The sequence below is a fragment of the Bison bison genome, unplaced genomic scaffold (genome assembly GCF_000754665.1).
Source record: "Bison bison bison isolate TAMUID 2011002044 unplaced genomic scaffold, Bison_UMD1.0 scf7180017864484, whole genome shotgun sequence".
NCBI classification, from domain to species: Eukaryota; Metazoa; Chordata; class Mammalia; order Artiodactyla; family Bovidae; genus Bison; species Bison bison.
The window spans coordinates 5658294-5679156 of NW_011495044.1; the positions used below are offsets into that span (position 1 = coordinate 5658294).

At 42.4% G+C, this 20863-nt stretch overlaps 1 protein-coding gene, 1 non-coding gene and 1 pseudogene across 2 annotated transcripts in view; 1 reads left to right on the top strand and 2 right to left on the bottom strand.

Annotated features, from left to right (window-relative positions):
- Positions 1-3444: 3444 nt before the first annotated feature.
- LOC105004995 lies at positions 3445-13556 on the bottom strand (annotated as a pseudogene).
- TRNAA-UGC lies at positions 12024-12095 on the bottom strand. Its single transcript has one exon. It is a non-coding gene; the product is annotated as a tRNA-Ala (tRNA).
- Positions 13557-19071: 5515 nt separating the features above from the next.
- Positions 19072-20863, top strand: part of RHBDL2 (rhomboid, veinlet-like 2 (Drosophila)) — a 58214-nt gene continuing 56422 nt past the window's right edge. The window contains exon 1 of the mRNA XM_010862761.1: positions 19072-19169. The gene's annotated coding sequence lies outside the window, so the exon portion shown is untranslated. The remainder of the gene's footprint in view (positions 19170-20863) is intronic.

A 20863-nucleotide genomic window follows, 5' to 3' on the forward strand; every position in this document is an offset into this window, starting at 1 on the left:
CCCTCTTTCACTTTCATCAAGAGGCTTTTGAGTTCCTCTTCACTTTCTGCCATAAGGGTGGTGTCATCTGCATATCTGAGCTTATTGATATTTCTCCCGGCAATCTTGATTCCAACTTGTGCTTCTTCCAGCCCAGTGTTTCTCATTTTGTAGCTAAGAAAGACTAAATTGTTTTCCTTTTTCCCGCTTTAGAGACAATTTTATGTGAAAATAATCTATAATGTATTGCCCACATATGCAATTCAAAAACAATGACCAGTTTTTAAAAATTAAAAAAAAAAAATTAAATAGGTACTGGAGTCCTGGGAAAATAAAGCTTATTCTACTAGGAGTCTCAACTAAGAATTAACTATTCCCAGGATTTCCTGTGTGGTCCAGTGGCTAAGACTCTATGCTCCCAAAGGAGGGGGCCTGGGTTTGATCCCTGGTCAGGGAACTAGATCCCACATGCTGTAACTAGGATTCAATGCAACCAAATAAAATAAATGAAATATATTTTTTAAAAAAGAATTAAGTATTTCCCAAAGTGGAGATTATATAGTGCTATTTCAGGAACAGACTATTCAACTGATCCCCATTATTCACAAATGCCTACCATATTACTACTCAAGCCAGATCAAAACAGTCCAACATAATTAGGCCTCAATATATCAAACCCTTATGTTCTTCTAAGATGCTAATAAACCAAAATTGGAAATACTAAAATCAAAAGAAGAGATACTGCCTGAGGGTAGTTATCATACAGATTGCTAGTTCCTTGATTTATCCTTTCTAGAACATTAAGGGAATATTTTACTGCAAAGAAAATTTTATTTTATATATTACTTGTCATGAATTTGTCATTAGTTACTATATAAATTGCAACCACCCTCTTCCGACAATACGAGAGATGACTCTACACATGGACATTACCAGGTGGTCAATATTGAAATCAGATTGATTATATTCTTTGCAGCTGATGATGGAGAAGCTCTATACAATCAGCAAAAACAAGATTGGGAACTGACTGTGGCTCAGATCATGAACTCCTTATTGCCAAATTCAGACTTAAGTTGAAGAAAGTAGGAAAAACCACTAGACCATTCAGGTATGCCCTAAATCAAATCCCTTACAATTATACAGTGGAAGTGAGAAATAGATTCAAGGAATTAGATCTGATAGACAGAGTGCCTGAACAACTATGGATGGAGGTTTATAACATTGTACAGGAGGCTGTGATCAAAATCATCCCCAAGGAAAAGAAATGCAAAAAGGCAAAATGGTTGTCTGAGGAGGCCATACAAATAGCTGAGAAAAGAAGAGAAGCGAAAGGCAAAGAAGAAAAGGAAAGATATATCCATCTGAATGCAGAGTTCCAAAGAATAGCAAGGTGAGATAAGAAAGCCTTACTAAGTGATAAATGCAAAGAAACAGGAAATCAATGGATGGGGAAAGCCTAGAGATCTCTTCAAGAAAATTAGACATACCAAGGGAACATTTCATATGAAGATGGGCACAATAAAAGACAGAAACAGTATGGACCTAACAGAAGCAGAAGATATTAAGAAGAGATGGCAAGAACACACAGAAGAACTATACAAAAAAGATCTTAATGACCCAGATAACCACGATGGTGTGATCATCACTCACCTAGAGTCAGACATCCTGGAATGTGAAGTCAAGTGGGCCTTAGGAAGCATCACTATGAACATAGCTAGTGGAGGTGATGGAATTCCAGTTGAGCTATTTCAAACCCTAAAAGATGATGCTGTGAAAGTGCTGCACTCAATATGCCAGCAAATTTGGAGAACTCAGCAGTGGCCACAGGACTGGAAAAGGTCAGTTTTCATTCCAATCCCAAAGAAAGGCAATGCCAAAGAATGTTCAAACTACCACACAGTTGGACTCATCTCACACACTAGCAAAGTAATGCCCAAAATTCTCCAAGCCAGGCTTCAACAGTATGTGAACTGTGAACTTCCAGATGTTCAAGCTGGATTTAGGAAAGGCAGAGGAACTGGATATCAAATTGCCAACATCTGTTGTATCATAGAAAAAGCAAGAGAATTCCAGAAAAATGTCTACTTCACTGACTATGCTAAAGCCTTTGACTGTGTGGACCACAATAAACTGTGGAAAATTCTGAAAGAGATGGGAATACCAGACCATCTTACCTGCCTCCTGAGAAATCTGTATGCAGGTCAGGAAGCAACAGTTAGAACTGGACATGGAAAAAGAGACTGGTTCCAAATTGGGAAAGGAGTACATCAAGGCTGTATATTGTCACCTTGCATATTTAACTTATATGCAGAGTACATCATGTGAAATGCCGGGCTGGATGAAGCACAAGGCGGAATCAAGATTGCCAGGAGAAATGTCGATAACCTCAAATATGCAGATGATATCACCCTTTTGGCAGAAAGTGAAGAGGAACTAAAGAGCTTCTTGATGAAAGTGAAAGAGGAGAGTGAAAAAATTGGCTTAAAACTCAACATTCAAAAAACTAAAATCATGGCATCAGGTCCCATCACGTCAAGGCAAATAGATGGGTAACAATGGAATCAGTGACAGACTTTATTTTGGGGGTTCCAAAATCACTGCTGATGATGACTGCAGTCATGAAATTAAAAGATGCTTCCTCTTTGAAAGAAAAGCTATGACCAACCTAGACAGCATATTAAAAAGCAGAGACATTACTTTGCCAACAAAGGTCCATCTAGTCAAAGCTATGGTTTTTCCAGTAGTCATGTATGGATGTCGGAGTTGGACCATAAAGAAGGTTAAGCGCCGAAGAATTGATGCTTTGAACTGTGGTGTTGGAGAAGATGCTTGAGAGTCCCTTGGACTGCAAGGAGATCCAACCAGTCAATCCTAAAGGAAATCAGTCCTGAATATTCATTGCAAGGAGTGATGTTGAAGATGAAGCTCCAATACTTTGGCCACCTGATGCGAAGAACTGACTCATTGAAAAAGACCCTGATACTGGGAAAGATTGAGGGCAGGAGGAGAAGGGGATGACAGAGGATGAGATGGTTGGATGGCATCACTGACTCAATGGATATGAGCTTGGGTAAGCTCCGGGAGTTGGTGATGGACAGGGAGGCCTGGCATACTGCAGACCATGGGGTCGCAGAGTCGGACACGACTGAGCGACTGAACTGGACTGAACTACATAAAGGCTGTCTACTGCCATCAACCAAATGGCATGGCCATTTTGTGTCCACAGTTCACTTCTGTATTTACAAACATAATTTTCATGAATTACAGAAGTGTATCTCTCAGTGAAGGGTTAATATTGAGATGCATCCATACTACCTGCTGTCCCACAGATAACGCTGTAGGAGAGAAGTACTTTCATCCATTTCTGAGTGATCTTATGTGAAAAAATCAATAATTTAGAAGTTCTATGCCTCCATAGGAGATTTCCAGATTCACTTAAAGAAATGGTTTCAAGCAGTAAGAGTTTTAAGAAACATCTTCCATGTCAACATCCTGTTGTAAATTCTGTACCTTTTTGTTTTCCTGCTACTTTCCTTCACCTGAAAGAAGGGCCCAGATAAGATGGATGCTTGGCTTGACTGCTTTAATGTTCTGAACTTTACGTAGTTTTTTATTTTTCTTCAACTTGTTCATTATAAATTTAGCTTGGCATTTCTGTTTGATCTCTTCAACTCTCTTCATCACATCAGTGGTTTTATTCCATAGCTCTCCCTGTTATTTGACAGTGAGATCTATGGAATACGTTTTTCAAATTCAAGTGAATTACCGCTGTGAGTTCTATATAGTTGCTATCCGGAACGCTTTAGTCTGTCTGATCTTGCGAGGATTTCATTCTTTTTTAAGTATTTATAACACTTGGTTTTACAGAATCTGAACACCTTTGGAAACAAACATGATGCTGTGGCCTGGGCAAACAGGGCTGAACAGAAATAACACTTCTCAGTCTGCTTGTTGAACTCGCATGGGGATGTGCAGGCTTAAGATGAAATGACATAGCCCTGCCACAGAAAGTGCTTCTCCAAGACAGACTAAATTTCAAGTTCATTTAGCTGACATGAAATCTGTGGAATTCAGGTAAATAGGTAGGTGATGCTCGCTTTGGCGGTATATATACTAAAATGGGAACAATACAGAGAAGATTAGCATGGCCTGAATGATGCTCAATGATTTTTGTGCTCAATGATGACACAAAAATTCATGAAGTGTTCCATATTAAAAAAAAAAAAGAAACATTGCATTAGTCAGAACAGTCTAAATGTTCTGCAACAAAATGGCCCTTAGTTCTTTACTTACTTCGGAATATTTAAGCAAATGATCTAAATGAGAAAATACTATAAAGCCTCTTCCATAAAAATTTATAGAAATCTTTTTAATTGACCTTGATTTATACTTGTTTTTTTTTTCCCTTAAACACACAAGCACAGAGTCTCCTATAAGAAAGGACTATTAGGCTTAATTTGCTTGAGGACACTGAGATGTTAATAGAGCTTCCCAGGTGGCATTAGTGGTAAAGAACCCACCTGCCAATGCAAGAGAGGTAAGAGACATGGGTTCAATCCCTGGGTTAGGTAGATCCCCTGGAGAAGTGCATGGCAACCCACTCCAGTATTCTTGCCTGGAGAATCCTATGGACAGAGGAGCCTGGCTGGCTATAGTCCTTAGGGTCGCAGAGAGTTGGACATGACTGAAGCGACTTAGCATGCATGCCCTCACTGAGATATTGATAAACTTTGAATTCCTAAGTATCTTCTACTATATTCCATTTTGCATGTAACTTTCATCTTATCAGTCTAGGAAAAGTCTTTTTTTTGTTTTGTTTTAGTTTTTGACTCTTCAACCACAAACCTAGAGAACATGGTTCACTTAAAGAATGAAATGTAGAATAGATGGAATCCATTTTTGCTTATAAATAATCTGATAGAAAATGAGGACAGAGCCATCTTTCAAGGTGTAATCAAGACAGAACTTCAAGGAATCCTGGAGCAATAGTAACTTGCCAAGAAAATTCAAGACACTTTCATTAACTCTCAATATTCTTTATTCTTTAGTCCCATTCAATTGTATGTACATATTATTTTCCAGATTATTATGTCATAGACTGAGGTGAGAGGGAAATATTTGTTTTCAATATAGTCCAACAACTTTGGTAGCTAGGCTCCAAGATGGTACCCAATAATCCTCTCCTTTTGATATTTATTTATTTTTTATTTAAAAAATGTTACAACCAAAAGGTATTAAACACCCTAAGTGTCCATCAATTGATATATGGATAAAATATAGTAATTCTATACAAGGGAATATTTTTTCAGAAAAAAAAATTTCCCAGTTTTATTGAGAGCTGATTGACATGTAATACTGTGCAAGCTTAAGGGATATAACTTGATAATTTGGTATGCCTATATATTGCAAGGGCTTCCCTCATAGCTCAGTTGTTAAAGAATCTACCTGCAATGCAGGAAACCCTGGTTCAATTCCTGAGTTGTGAAGATCCCCTGGAGAAGGAAACGGCAATCTACTCTAGTATTCTTGCCTGGAGAATCCCACAGGCAGAGGAGCCTGGCAGGCTACAGTCCATGGGGTTACAAGAGTTGGACATGACTTTGCAACTAAACCACCACCATATATTGCAAAATGATTGTCACAATAATTTTGTTAATAATTTAGTTAACACCTCTTAAACTACATAATTACTTTTTGTGCATGTATGGGAGGTGGGAATATTTAAGATTTACTCTGGCCTTGTGATATTCATTCTCTTGTGTTCTTCCCTTCCACATTTAATAAAGACTGACTTGTGAGATCTTTAGAATTCTCCCAAAGTGATAGTATGAACCTCCTGAGTGTAGGTCATAAAGTAGGTCTTCCACTTTAGTCTCTTGGGAAACTTGCTTTTGAGGAACAAGTCACTATTTTATGAAGATTCTAAGTAACTCTGGGAGATACTCACATGGAAAGGAACTGAGGCCTCCTACCAACAGCTGACAGCAACTTTCCCATTTGGAAGCAGATCCCTAACCCCAGTCAAGCTTTCAGACGACTACAACTCTAGTTGACATCTCAATTGCAACCTCATGAAAGATTCTGAACTTCCCTGCCAAATTGCTCCTGCATTCCTGATCCACAGGAACTGTGAGATGTAATAGTTTATTGTTGTTGTATGCCACTAAATTTGGGGGTAATTTGTTATATAGCAATAGATAATTAATATACTCTCCATTTTCAAGAATAATGACAGAAACCCTCAGGAAAGCAAGGACCTCAGGCTGACAACCATAAGGAACTGAACTCTGCCGACATTCAGTGAACTTCAGATGAGACTGTATCCCTTTTGGACACCTTGATTGTGTCCCACTTCAACACTGTGAGATACTGAGCAGATGATTCAGCTAACCTGTAGCCATACTCCTTACTCACGGGAACTGTGAGATAATAAATTTGTGTTGTTCTAAAAAAGAAGAGTAATGGTAATCAGGGGAGCCTAGCTGTAATGTGGTCTGTAACAGTATAACAAAATTGCCATCTCCAAATTTATCCCCAAAGATGTATTAAAAAATAGTGCATTTATTTTGTAAGTAAATTTGGGAAAAAATATCCTATTTAGTCCATAAAACTATTCCAAGAAGGCATTGCTAGTTGAGGGGAACTATTTAGCAGATATTATGGAAAATGTCACAGGAAAGAGGTCTGACAAGCTTGGGAAGTACTAGGTGAAGCAAAGTTGAACAGACTTCTCTGTTTGATACCGGACTTCTTAGAGCCTCATGATGCTGACATGCACTGTGACTCTTCAAGGGAGGATTATAATATGAAACACTTCCTTTGTTTAATTAACTAAGAAACCCCTTTTTTGGGACTCATCTAATGAGACTAAAATTTGTGGAATATACTTGGGACACTGGCCAAAGAGAAATGACCCATACCGTACAATCTCCCTATTATCAATATTGTCATTCAGAACCTTCTGAGATAACTGTGTCTGCTTCAAGTATATAGAACAAATAGAAGTTTAAATTTTTTCCTGTATAATCTACATTAGAAAATAATCTGATAAAAAATGCATATAAAACCAAATCACGTGGCTGTAGAGTTGAAATTAACACAACATTGTAAATTAACAGTACTTCAATTTGTAAAGAAAGCTTTAAATTTTATAAAACTGCAAAACATGGCAATAGAAAAATGAAATCATAGAAGTCTGCAAAGAAAATGGAGATATTATGAACAGCCTGGGCTTCTGTGGTGGCTCAGACGGTAAAGAATTTGCCTGCAATGGGGAGACCTGGGTTCAGTCTCTGGGTTGGGAAGATCCCTTGAAGAAGAGAATGGCTACCCACTCCAGTATTCTTGTGTGGAGAATTCCATGGACAGAAGAACCTGTAAAATGTCTTTTGCTGGGCAAAGACAGTCTCTTCAATAAATGGTGCTGGGAAAACTGGACAGCTACATGTAAAACAATGAAATTAGAATACTTCCTAACACCATACACAAATATAAACTAAAAATGGATTAAAGACCTAAATGTAAGACCAGAAACTATGAAACTCTTAGAGGAAAACAGGCAGAACACTTGATGACATAAATCAAAGCGAGATCCTCTATGACCCACCTCCTAGAGTAACGGAAATAAAAGCAAAAGTAAACAAGTTGGACCTGATTAAACTTAAAAGCTTTTGCACAGCAAACGAAACTATAAGCAAGGTGAAAAGACAATCCTCAGAATGAGAGATAATAATAGCAAATGAAACAACTGACAAAGGATTAATTTCCAAAATATACAAGCAGCTCATACAACTCAATACCAGAAAAACAAACAACCCAATCAAAAAGTGGGGAAAAGATCTAAACAGACATTTCTCCAAAGAAGACATACGGATGGCTAACAAACACATGAAAAGATGCTCAATGTCGCTCATTAGTAAAAAAATGCAAATCAAAACTACAATGAGATATCACCTCACACGGATCAGAATGGCCCTCATCAAAAAGTCTACAAACAATAAATGCTGGAGAGGGTGTGGAGAAAAGGGAACCCTCTTGCAGTGTTGGTGGGAATGGAGATTGATACAGCCACTATGGAAGACGGTATGGAGATTCCTTAAAACCTAGAAATAAAACCACCATATGACCCAGCAATCCCACTCCTACTCATATACCCTGAGGAAACCAAATTGAAAGAGACACATGTATCCTATTGTGCACTGCAGCACTATTTACCATAGCTAGAACATGGAAGCAACCTAGATGTCCATTGACAGATGATGAATGGATAAAGAAGTTGTGGTACATATACACAATGTAACAATACTCAGCCATAAAAATAAACACATTTGAGTCAGTTCTAATGAGTTGGATGAGGAAAATCCCATGGATGGAGGAGCCTAGGAGGCTGCAGTCCATGGGGTTGCTGAGGGTCGGACACGACTGAGCGACTTTGCTTTCACTTTTTGCTTTCACTTTTAACTTTCACGCATTGGAGAAGGAAATGGCAACCCACTCCAGTGTTCTTGCCTTGAGAATCCCAGGGACAAGGGAGCCTGGTGGGCTACCGTCTATGGGGTTGCACAGAGTCAGACACGACTGAAGTGACTTAGCAGCAGCAGACCCTATTATACAGAGTGAAGTGAGTCAGAAAGAGAAAGATAAACATCATTTTCTAATGCATATATACAGAATCTAGAAAAATGGTACTGAAAAATGTATTTACAGGGCAACAATGGAGAAATAGACACAGAGAAGGGACTTATCAACATGAGGAGAGGGGAGGAGAGGGAGGAGAGATGTATGGAAAGGGTAACATGGAAACTTACATAACCATGTGTAAAATAGATAGTCAACAGGAATTTGCTGTATGGCTCAGGAAACTCAAATAGGGGCTCTGTATCAACCTAGAGGGGTGGGATGGGGAGGGAGATGGGAGGGAGGTTCAAAAGGGAGGGGATATATGTACACCTATGGCTTTATTTTTCTGGGCTCCAAAATCACTGCAGATGGTGACTGCAGCCATGAAATTAAAAGACGCTTACTCCTTGGAAGGAAAGTTATGACCAACCTAGATAGCATATTCAAAAGCAGAGACATTACTTTGCCAACAAAGGTTCGTCTAGTCAAGACTATGGTTTTTCCTGTGGTCATGTATGGATGTGAGAGTTGGACTGTGAAGAAGGCTGAACGCCGAAGAATTGATGCTTTTGAAGTGTGGTGTTGGAGAAGACTCTTGAGAGTCCCTTGGACTGCAAGCAGATCCAACCAGTCCATTCTGAAGGAGATCAGCCCTGGGATTTCTTTGGAAGGAATGATGCTAAAGCTGAAACTCCAGTACTTTGGCCACCTCCTGCGAAGAGTTGACTCATTGGAAAAGACTCTGATGCTGGGAGGGATTAGGGGCAGGAGGAGAAGGGGACGACAGAGGATGAGATGGCTGGATGGCATCACTGACTCGATGGACGTGAGTCTGGGTGAACTCCGGGAGTTGGTGATGGACAGGGAGGCCTGGTGTGCTGCGATTCATGGGGTTGCAAAGAGTCAGACACGACTGAGCGACTGATCTGATCTGATCTGATGGCTGATTCATGTTGAGGTTTGACAGAAAACAGCAAAATTTGTAAAGCAATTATCGTTCAATAAAAAATAAATAAATTTAAAAAATGTATTTTGCCCATTTTTCTGTTTGGTTGCTTTTCGTTTCATTCTCTTTGATAAAAAGCCATTCATTTTAAAGTGGCTAAATTCATCAATCTTCTCCTTAACGCTATGCATTTATTTACATCTTTAAGAAATTCTTCTTAGCCAAAGTTCTTAAAGACATTTTGCTATATTTTCTTCCAAAGGTTTGGACTTTTTGCCCTGTTTGTTTCAGTTCTTTGTATATTTGGAATTTAATTTAAAAATGCTTTTATTTTATTTGTTTGGCTGTAGCAGGTTTTCGTGGCGGCATGTAGAATCTTTAGCTGCAGTTGCAGCATGTAGGATCTAGTTCTCTGAGCAGAGGTGGAACCTGAGTCCCCTGCAATGAGAGCATGGAGTCTTAGCCAGTGGACCATGATGGAGGCCCTGAAAAAATGTTTTGAATATTTTCACTGTTTCTAGTAGTAAGTTCCTAATGGTCGTTGAAGGTCCTTGCCACTTAATATTCACACCCTTGAGTAGTTTCCTCCCTCAGTGAATCAGGGTTGGTTTCTATGATGGTAGTAGTGATGCTGTGTGACTTTGAGACTAGATTATAACAGGCATTGTGGCTTCAACCTCAGTACCTTGGGATGTTTGCTCTGGGGTAAATCAGCCACTAGGTTGTGTGAACCCAATCAGCCCTGTGAGGAAATCCACAAGGAAAGGAATGGAGGCCTCCTGCTAACAGGATGTACCAAGTTGCCAACAAGATGACTGAGACACTTAAAGTACATCCTCCAGCCCCAGTCAAGCCTTCAGATGACTGCAGCCTCATTAGAGATTCTGAGGACCATTCAACAAAGCTGCTTTTGAAATTAAATGTAAGAGATAACAAATGCTTGCTGCTAAAACTGAATCATTAAGTTTTGGGGCAATTACTTATATAGCAATAGGTCATTAACACACTATTTAAATATATTATTTCTCTGTAAGTACTACTTTTGCTGCATGCCAAAAAATTTGACCTGTAATATTTTAGTTTCAAGTATTTTCTTTTTACTTTTTAAATTAAAGTATAGTTGATTTACAATGGTATGATCTATTTTCTAGTTTCCATGATGATTTCTTCCTTGACCATCAATCATTTGAAAATATGTTTTTTAAATTTTCAGATTTTTAAATTTATCTTTTTGGTATTCTTCTTACATATTTTATTATTCTGGTAAAATACACATAATGTGAAATTTGCCATTTGAAGCAATTTTAAATATATGATTCAGTGGTATTGGTTATATTCACCATGTTATAAAACCATCACCAAAAAACTAAGATCATGGCATCTGGTCCCATCACTTCATGGCAAATAGAAGGGGAAAAAGTGGAAGCCGTGACAGATTTTCTTTTCCTAGGCTCCGAAATCACTGTGGACGTTGATTGCAGCCATGAAATTAAAAGATGCTTGCTCCTTGGAAGGAAACCTATGACAAACCTAAACAGACTATTAAAAAGCAGACATCACTTTTCCTACAAAGGTCTGTCTAGCCAAAGCTATGGTTTTTCATGTAGTCATGTACAGATGTGAGAGTTGGACCATAAAGAAGGCTAAGCACAGAAGAATTGATGCGTTTGAACTGTGGTGCTGGAGAAGAGTCTTAAGAGTCTCTTGGACTGCAAGGAGATCAAATCAGTCAATCCTAAAGAAATCAACCCTGAATATTCATTAGAAGGCCTGATGCTGAAGGTAAAGCTCCAATACTTTGGCCACCTGATGCACAGAGCTGACTCGTTAGAAAAGATCCTGATGCTGGGAAAGACTGAAGGCAAGAGGAGAAGGTGGAGGCAGAGGATGGGATGGTTAGATAGCATCACTGACTCAATGGACATGAGTTTGAGCAAACTCCAGGAGATAGTGGAGGACAGGGAAGCCTGGTGTGCTGCAGTCCATGGGGTCGCAGAGTTGGACTTGACTTAGTGACTGAACAACAAAACATCAAGAACAAAGAGAAGACTTAAAAAGTAATGAGAATCCACTGAGTTGTACACTTAAAGATGGTTAAAATGGTAAATACTATGTTACGTATATTTTATCAAAAAAAAATTCTGAGAAGTTTAACTAAGGTCAGCAGTTCTAAATTAAAACCTTTACCAGTCTCTATAACTTGCAGGCATGTGTGTGTATGTGTGTGTGCACGCACATACTCAGTCACGTCCAACTCCTTGTGACCCCATGGACTGTAGCCTGCCAGGCTCCTCTGCTGATGGAATTTTCCAGACAAGAATAATGGAATGGGTTGCTATTTCCTACTCCAGAGGATCTTCCTGAGCCAAGAGATCAAACCTGCATCTTGTGCATCCTCTGCACTAGCAGGCAGATTCTTTTTTTTTTTTTTTTTTCAGGCAGATTCTTTACCACTGAGCCAGGTGGGAAGCCCAAAATATGGAGATGCCGGGGATTGAACCCGGGGCCTCATACATGCAAAGCATGCGCTCTACCACTGAGCTACATCCCCTGACAAACTTTAGTATGGTGAATTTCAATACAGTGATTACAGCCAGGAATCATGCTGCATATACCAATCCTTCCAGTTACCCTATTGTTGGTTTTTCTGGCAGTCAAGGGTTCCTAAATTTCTCTAGTGAAATTAAACAAAGGAAAATATCCAGGATTTTTAGACTCTACTGTTACTTGCCTAGACTTTCAGTCATTGCTATTTGATTTTTCTTGGTTGTACTTTTAATTCCCTCTAATTTATTTCAACAAATTAAACATAATTAAACTATAGTTTATAGTTCAAAATAGCAGTATCTTGGGACTTTCCTGGTGGTCCAGTGGTTAAGAATCCAACTTGCAATGCTGGGGACACGGGTTCAATCCTTGGTCTAGAAAGATCCCACATGGCACGGGACCCCACCCACAGCCCACTAAATCCTGTGTATCCCAGCTACTGAGCCTAAGTCCCAGAGCCTGGGGGGCTGCAACTACTGAAGCCCAAGCGTCTCGAGTCCATGTTTTACAACAAGAGAAACCCAATGAGAGGCCCAGGCACCACAAGGGAGAGTAGACCCCACTCACTGCAACTAGAGAAAGCCCATGTGCAGCAATGGAGACTCAATGCAGCCAAAATTTTTTTTTAATTAAAAAAAAAACATATTTCTGATCTTTATGGGTATGTTCCTCTAGCTGGTTGTTTCCGCTTATAGGGATTTGTTTCTTCGAGCAGTCAGAGGCTTTTTAAAAAAATTGTGAGTCATGTTGAAACTTTGTGGGAAATATTTGAGGCCTGAGTTTAATCATATTCTTCAAGAGGAAGTTTGGGTTTGCTTCTCCCAGCTGTCTCTCTGCCCTGCCAACCCAGAAACACTCTAAATTTTCACCTTGGAGTGTTTGGTTCATACAGATAAGGAGAGTATGTCCCAAGGTAAACACGTATAAGTGGAGGCATGGGATAGAGAATTCTCAGGAGAGACGGTTTTGTGTTTATTTTTCACTCTTCTCTGATCCAAGTGAAGATAGGCCTGCATCTCCACTCCCACTTTCCCAGTTTTTATTTTCAGTTTGCTCACTGTCCGCCGAGGCTATTAGTGGCTTGGGTGCTGGAGAGGCTCAGCCTCGCCCTCTGACTTTATTTTCTGCTCTCTTTAGACCCAAGGTGGGCTTCCCTCTAGCTCAGCTGGTAAAGAGTCTACCTGCAATGCAGGAGACCCCGGTTTGATTCTTGGGTAGGGAAGAATCCCCTGGAGAAGGGATAGGCTACCCACTTCAGTTTTCTTGGGTTTCTCTGGTGGCTCAGATGGTAAAGAATCCACTTATAATTTGGGAGACCTGGGTTCGATCCCTGGGTTGCAAAGATCCCATGGAGGAGGGCCTGGCAAACCTACTCCAGTATTCTGGTTTGGAGAATTCATCACAGTCCATGGGGTTGCAAAGAGTCAGACGTGACTGAGTAACTTTTACTTTTCCTTACCTCCATGGTTCATGAAAACACAGATGCTGGGTCACTAGGAATCTGTATATGGCACTGGTTCAAATATGAGTCTCACACTTGCTTACTCCTGTTTTCTCCTAGAGACGCCTCACATTCCGGTCAAGGTCAGTCGTGCATTTACAAGATTTTCTTTTCATTTTATCTAGTTTCTTTTGTTTGCTTTGTTTTTGCCTTTTTTTTTGAAGTGAAGTGAAGTGAAGTGAAAGTCCTCAGTTATGTCCGACTCTTTGTGACCCCATGGACTCTACAGTTCATGGAATTCTCCAAGCCAGAATACTGGAGTGGGTAGCCGTTCCCTTCTCCAGGGGATTTTCCCAACCCAGGGATCGTACCCAGCTATCCCGCACTGCAGGCGGATTCTTTATCAGCTCCTCTGTATTAGATTTTCTGTACTTTTTCATAGATGAGTATCTTTTTAACAATTTATTTTTCCTTTAGACATAGAATGCTAAAACCCATAAGGAAAGATCACTTATTGGGAGACTTCTCTTTGCAGTTCATCTAACCTGTTTAGGTGGAGGAGGAAATGGCAACCCACCCCAGTATTCTTGCCTGGAGAATCCCATGGACACAGGAGCCTGGCAGGCTGCAGCCCATGGGGTCCCAAAGAGTCGAGTGACTAACACACACTCACACACACACACACACACACACACACACACACACACAACCTGCTATCGGGAAACATGCTATCGGGAACCTGGAGGAATACAATGAGTAGCTTGTTGCAGCCTCAATTATACCACTTCTTGTTAGAGCCCGACACCCTGGCCTTAGAGTTGTCCAGGTGGTCACTCTTCATACCTTCAGTGACTCACCTGTACTTTTACCAATTGCTATGGATCAGACAAGGAGCTTGGTAGTCAGAAGCCACAGAGACATGTCCTGACACCTGCTGGTGGCTGAGGGAGTCTTCACCTCAGAAAGGTGGGAACCTCATTTTTGTTGCCCAGTTTGAAAGTTCAGCCTTCATTGTTTCCTACTTCGTGTCATATTTGGGGCATAATTGCATGGATACAAAGATGAAACAGTGACGGTTACTGTTCTTGAAGAGCTCATCATCTCTTTAGCAGGGAAAGAGAAAGACATGCATCCAGGTATTTACATTGTGGTAGGTGTTATGGTGTGTGTGAGAAAATAGAACATATGCACGGGTCTCTGCAGCCAGTTCCTGGCTCAGCTGCTGAAACCCTTGTAGTTTCTTAATAGATAAGAGCATCTTTCTTTTTAATGGGGCAACTTTGAGTGGGCTCCTGGATGGGGGCTGGTCACCAGAAAGACCAAGCCATGATTAGAAGCTTGGAATTTTCAGCCCTGCCTCCACCCTCACTTCTCTAGTGAGGGTAGAAGGGTTGGAAATGGGAGTTAATAATTGATCACGCCTATACAAGTAAGCCTCTGTAAAATGCCAATAGCATGGGCTTCTGAGAGCTTTCATGCTGGTGAAACAGCCGTATACTGGGAAGGTATGCCCCCTAACTCCATAGAAACAGAAGCTCCTGCTCTTGGGACCCTCCCAGACCTCGCCCTGTATGTCTTCACCTGCCTCTTCATCTGTATCCTTTATCACATAATTTTTTAACAGACTGGTAAATGTGTTTCCGAGTTCTGTGATCCACTGTAGCAAGTTACTCAAATTTGAGTACAGGAATGTGGGAACTTCCAATTTGTAACCAAGTTGTTTAGAAGTCTTGGGTAACCTGTTATTTGGGACTGGCATCTGAAGTGGGGACAGTCCCATGGGACTGAGCCCTTCATCTGTGTGATGTGACACTCTCTTCAGGGCAATCGTGTCAGAACAGAGTTAACTGTAGGACACTCAGCTGGGGTCACAGAGAATTGCTTAGTGGTCACACATTTGGTGACCAGAAGTGTCAGAAGTTGTGTGGCAAGTTCAGAGTGCCATGGAAAAGACTCGTTAACTGTGCATTTCTTCGTAAGGAACTCTCTGTAGCTCCCAGGCTTACTTCTTTTAGTTACAGCTATAAGCAGAGACAAAGTAGAGTCTCCCTTCCCCTACGGCCATTTTTAGGAAAAGGAAACAAATTGGCCCAGCCTGAGTCAAATGTCCTCTTTCTGAGGACATTGAAAAACCAATGAAACAAATTCTGGGCACAGATTACATATACGACAGCCAAAGTTTTGCGGGATGAATGAGGAGGAGCTGGGTGTGGTGAGCTGGAAAGATGCATGGCCCTTGCCTTCCTATAGTACCCAAACCCAAATCAGTCCAATCATCCTGCTATGTTCTTTGCCAGAGCAGCAAAGCCCAGTCCTAAACGCTGGGCTGCCTGGGAATTCCCAGGCAAAAGATCTAGATCTCATGATGTTGGTTGGATGAGGAGGGATGGTGCTGGGTATGCTACTTTACAAAGAAGAAGCCTGGTTCACTGATCTAGAGGGCCATCATATTTATATACAATGGAATACTACTCAGCCATAAAAAAGAATGAAATAATGTTGTTGGTAGCAACATGGATGGAGCTAGAGATTAACATACTAAGTGAAGTAAGTCAGAAATAGACAAATACCATAGGATATCACTTACATATGGAATATAAAGTATGACACAAATAAACTTCTTTGCAGGACAGAAACAGACTTAAAGATATAGAGAGCAGACTTGTTGCCAAGGGGGAGGGAATGGGGGAGGATGGATTGAGAGTTTGGGATTAGCAGATGCAAATTATTATATACAGAATGGATAAAGAAGGCCCTACTGTATAACACAGGGATATTCAGTATCTTCTGATAAGCCATAATGGAAAAGAATATGAAAAAGAATGTATGTGTGTGTGTGTGTGTGTATATATATAATATATATATTATATATATATATAATCACTTTGATGTATAGCAGAAATTACCACAAATTGTAAATTAACTATACTTCAATAAAATAAATTTTAAAAAGGGAAATGAGTATGATTTTGGTGAATTCACCACAGTGCAGGGCCAGGCTCTGAATTTTGCAGATTTAGAAACATTTGTCAATGTTTCAGAACTGACATGATTTGTAGGCACTGATTCATATGAATGGGGTTTCAACAGCAACCAATACACAAATCCTAAATGAGAATTTATTAATTTACCAAATGTATTTAAAGGCATATCAGTCTTCCCCAGGTCTGTTTTTCAAATACCGTTTTGAACCCCAACTAATTGCTGAACCCCAACTAATTGCTGAACCCGGTGCTGGGTGCTGGGGACACAGAGATAAATTAAATACAGGCTTTGGTCTCTGAGAGCTCCCTAACTTATGTGTGTGTTGGGTGTGACCAGACACGTTCCTTCTCTGAAATCACATAGCTTGAGAAACCAAGTCACAGTCAGGAAGCAGCTTGTTGAGGGTGAGACAAGAACAAGGGAGGTTGGTTGGAGGCTGGACTGCTCAATGGTGTCTCTGACAGCCCGGGTCCTGCTTTACTTGGTGGGGAGAACTGGATCCTGGAGTCGAGTTGGCACAGCCACTGTTCCCTTGCAGTTCTGCAACCCAGCACTGCCACTGCTGGCCTCAGATGCTCTTCGCACTTTCATGGCTGCCCACAGTCCCTTAAAGCAGGACCTTTTCTCTGTAGACAGCTCCCATCTTACAGAACATCTCCCCTAGATCTGGGAGCTGAACGGTGTTGGTGGCATTCCCCATGAGTCTCATCCATTTCCCATTGATCTCACCATCACGTCACTTAGGACAGGAGCTGCCCTGAGGGCCCCTCAACCTTGCCTCCTTGTTAATCTGTGTTCTTTTTATTTAAGGGCGCAGGCTCCAGAGTGCACGTGCTCAGTAGTTACAGCACCCAGGCTTGGGATCTTTGTTTCCTGACTCTGGATCAAACGCACGTCCCCTGCATTGGAAGAAGGATTCTTAACCACTGGACCACCAGGGAAGTCTCCATGTATGTGTGTTGTTCTGATTGGACTCTCCATACTCCTCTGTGAGCCTCTACATTACTTTGGTCAAGTTTCTCTCCTCTCAATAGTTTTTTCAAACATTTGACAATTCCTTGCAATCTTCCATCCAACCTTTATCCCTCTAACTCCTAACAGGTGACTGTGCCCCCTACTTTAGTTAGGAAATAGGGGTGGGGTGCTACTCCCTTAAGCTCCTAAGAAAAGGCTCAGCGATCCATCTTTAGTGCTTTAGGGCATCTCCCAGGTACAGTTGCTATTTCTGTACCACTCCTAAATATCTTTTTTCCAGCTGTTTGGTTCCCTTGTGTGAGATAATAGAAAAAAAATGTATATATTGGTCTCTGTCCCAGGTTCCTGGTTTAGAGAGAGCGCCTAAAAGTCTTGTAATTTCCCAAGTGATAAGAGCGCTGCCAGCATCTTTTTGTTCTAATATTTGGTTTTTGACTCTGTCCCTGACACAAGGCTCTTAAAACACTTGTAAAACTTCTCAGTCCAGATAAGAGCACAATGAACATCTTTTGTTTTAATGAGGCCACTCTGGGTGAGCTCCTGAATGGGAGTTCGTCACTAGAAAGACCAAGCCAGGCAGTATTAGAAGATTGAAATTTTCTATAGTCTGACAGGATAGAGGGGCTGGACATGGAGTTAATAATTGATCATGCCTATGTGAGGAGGTCTCCATAAAATCCCAACATTAGGAGTTCAGGGACTTTCCAGGTTGGTAAACGCATCCACCTATGGGTAGGGTGTTGCATCCCAACTCCACGAGGACAGACACTCCTGTGCTTGGTAACCATCCAGACCGCACCCTAGATGTCAGGAAGGGAACACAGGAACCTCTGATGTGTAGCTAAGTTGGACGAAAGTTATGGGTGACCTGGGGACCTACTTCTTGCAACTGGCTTCTAAAGTGGGCAGCAGTTTGAGCCCTTCACCTGGGGCATCTGACATTCACTTCAGGTAGATTGTGTCAGAACTGAGTTAAACTGGAGGACACCCAGCTGCTATTGCAGAATTGTTTGGGGTGGGTTAAACCCACACACCTGGTGTCAGAAGTGTTGGATGGTATTCCTATGTGAGTAAAGAAGAAACATAGGAGGGAAGACTGTTTTTTCCTTAGACCCCCTTCCCCCCTCCATCCATTCTCTATCTGGCTCTGTCTTGCTCTGGGTCTTGGGGCGCCGACCCCTGTGGGATGCATCAATAAGCTCTCTTGCTCTCCAGCATCTTTTTGACAAGGAATCAGGAATAAGAAGGTGGGAAAAGAAGGGAGTCCTCTGGCTGAGGTCTCTCCAGAGAGCTGAGAACAGAGCAAGAGACCTGGGAGGGTAGGACTAGGAAGAGGATTGGAGTTCAGGGCCAGGGCCAAGGAGAAAGAGCAAAGGGGCGGTCACGGGCTCACTGGCACAAACCCAGACAGGCGGAGCGGAAGGGCTCATTCATCCAGGGCCAGCCCAGGGCTGAGGTTGCCGAGCTGGCTGGCCCGGCCCAGGCCCTCTTAGGGCTGGGAGGGAATTTCCTCGGGCTCCCTCCCCCAGGGCTGGGCGAGCGGGAAACTGTGCGGAGGATTTTAATTTGAGGAGCTACCTAGGAGTGTCTGGCAGGGCGGGAACTTCAGGATACCTGAGGCAGCCCCTTGGCAGGGAGCAGCCTGTCCTGCCTGGGACGCATCTTGGCCTCCCCCAGGTAAGCTGCCGGCTCTGGTGAGGGCGGTGGGAGCCGTCGACCGGGTCCCTCTGTCGGGCGGGTCGGGGGTGGGGAGCGCCCGAGGCCCAGGGCCGACCGAGGAGTGCTCCCTTAGCAACCTCCTTCCGGAGGAGGCTTCAGGAGTGTCCGCTCCTGCCACTTTCATTTTAAAAGTTGGCAGCAGGTTGGGCCAGGAGTCAGGGGGCTGTCTCTGACTCACCCCTCTCCCCGATGGTGGGAGGACCAGGTAATGCCGTTGCCCCTCTGAGCCCTGGTCAATCTCTCGCCTTCTTTCTCCCCCTTCATCCTGTTCTCCTCAGTAACCTGTCCCCAACTCCAGTCCCACATTTCTCTCCTCCCTCCAACTGAGCCAGATCCTAGTCCTCCCTAGACCTCTGCCCCGGGAGACCACAGCCAGGGCCGGACAGTCTCTGGCTGCTTCCTGCCCAGCAAGTCTCCGAGGTTGTTTCCTCCTTCCTGGTATGGGTGTCTGAAGGATTCTGTTCACTCCTGAATATGTTACTTTTTATTCTTTATTCATGAGTCTCCGTGGGGGGTGGGGGGATAGGGTGGGGCAGGGGTGAAGTTAGGCGTGGGACACACAGTTTCGCTCTTCCTGGGAATAAGAGAACTGAAATTTATTTCACAAATGTATGGTGATCATCTGTAAGCAGGTGGCCAGCGTGGCAGAGTGGAAACATTTTGGAGTCTTAGGCATTTGGATTGCTATCCCACCTCTTCCTGAAGGTCAGTTTCCTTAGCTCTAAATAGTATTGTTATAAAGAGGACATGAGATGTTGTTTTGTTGTTGGGACTCCATGGACATGAGATGATGCATATCAAACACCAAGCCCAGTGCCGGGCACACAGCAAGGCCGGCTCCAGAAACACCTGCGCTTCTTTGGCCCGCTTCCTGCCATGACCCACCCTAACTGCCACCCTCCCCTCTCTATCTTGTAAACATGTAGCAGACACCCTCGGCCTTGAAAGCACTTGGGCCGACCTGTAAACACTGAGCTGGGAGTGAAGGGGCAGGTGGTGAAGGGAGGGGCTGAATAGGGAAAGCGCCTCCTGCCATTTGAGGTTAGAACAGCAATCAGGGCTGGGACCTCTAGCTGGAAGGAAAGGAAGGCTCTCCCGCTGTGTTTCTGAATTTGCATACTTAGAGTCAGTGATGGGAACCGTCAGTTCCTACCACCAACTTTGCCTGGCCTCAGGTTCAGTTCAGTTCAGTTCAGTCACTCAGTCGTGTCCAGCTCTTTGCGACCCCATGAATCGCAGCACGCCAGGCCTCCCTGTCCATAACCAACTCCCGGAGTTCACTCAGACTCACGACCATCGAGTCAGTGATGCCATCCAGACATCTCATCCTCTGTCGCCCCCTTCTCCTCCTGCCCCCAATCCCTCCCAGCATCAGAGTCTTTTCCAATGAGTCAACTCTTCACATGAGGTGGCCAAAGTACTGGAGTTTCAGCTTTAGCATCATTCCTTCCAAAGAAATCCCAGGGCTGATCTCCTTCAGAATGGACTGGTTGGATCTCCTTGCAGTCCAAGGGACTCTCAAGAGTCTTTTCCAACACCACACTTCAAAAGCATCAATTCTTCAGCGCTCAGCCTTCTTCACAGTCCAACTCTCACATCTATACATGACCATAGGAAAAACCATAGCCTTCACTAGATGGACCTTTGCTGTC